Source organism: Carlito syrichta, unplaced genomic scaffold (genome assembly GCF_000164805.1).
Source record: "Carlito syrichta isolate Samal-C Ts95f unplaced genomic scaffold, Tarsius_syrichta-2.0.1 Scaffold308199, whole genome shotgun sequence".
Classification (NCBI taxonomy): domain Eukaryota; kingdom Metazoa; phylum Chordata; class Mammalia; order Primates; family Tarsiidae; genus Carlito; species Carlito syrichta.
The window spans coordinates 8852-9940 of NW_007252295.1; the positions used below are offsets into that span (position 1 = coordinate 8852).

The 1089-nt window shown below is 51.9% G+C and overlaps 1 protein-coding gene across 1 annotated transcript in view; it reads left to right on the plus strand.

The window, feature by feature from the left end:
- The window catches only part of FGD2 (FYVE, RhoGEF and PH domain containing 2), a 22070-nt gene that overhangs the window by 8199 nt on the left and 12782 nt on the right, over nt 1–1089 (plus strand). The window lies entirely within an intron of this gene.

Consider the following 1089-nt stretch of genomic DNA (forward strand, 5'->3'; position numbering starts at 1 on the left):
CTCCGGCGATCCTTCTGCCTCAGCCTTCCAAGTAGCTGGAACTACAGGCACACGCCACCATGCTCGGCTAATTTTTTGATTTATTGTAGGGATGAGGTCTTGCCAAGTTGCCCAGGCTGGTCTCGAGCCCCCAGACTCAGGCGATCTTCTCGTCTCGGCCTCCCAAAGTGCTGGGATTATAGGCTTGAGCCATTGTGCCAGGCCTGAGCCCCTGCATTTCCAACCAGCCCCTGGCAATGCTGATGCGGAAGGCCCACAGACCGCATTTTGAGCAGAAAAGGTCTCCAGTGACCATCAGTGCCTGGCTAGTGTGTCCCCATCCAGGGATGGCCACAAATGAGCAGGGAGAGGAATCCACCGGCAGGGAGGGCCCTGCCTCATTCCATCAGATCCTCCTCACAGCCTGATGACGTGGTGGCTATTAGAATTCCCTTGGAGTTTTTGCTTTTTATATATATTTTTATTTTTTCGTGAGTTGAGGTCTCCCTCTTGCCCAGGCTAGAGTGCAATGGCACGCTCACAGCTCACCACAGCCATGACCTCCTGGTCTCTGGTGATCCTTCTGCCTCAGCCTTCTGGGTAGCTGGGACTACAAGTGCTCACCACCATGCCTGGCTAACTTTTTTGATTTATGGTAGAGACGAGGTTTCACTATGTTGCCTAGGCTGGTCTCGAACTCCAGAGTTCAGGCAATCCTCCTGCCTTAACCTCCCCAAATCCTGGGATTACAGGTGTAAGCCACTACACCTGGCCTGCATTTTGTTTGGGGTTTTTTTTGTTTGTTTGTTTTTACTAACTTATTTTAGATCTTCCTCATCCGTCTGCAAAGCTGCATAGTACCCCAGTGTGTGGATGTACCGTAATTTATTTATTTATTTATTTTTGAGTTGGAGTCTCACTCTGTCGCTCAGACTGGAGTGCGTTGGCCGCTCCTGGCCACCGCAGCCTCGCCTGCTGGGCTCCAGCGATCCTTCCACCTCAGGCTTTCGAGGAGCTGGAACTACAGGCACGCACTACCATGCCCGGCTAACTTTTTGATTTATTGTAGAGATGAGGTCTCGCCAAGTTGCCCAGGCAGGTCTCGAACCC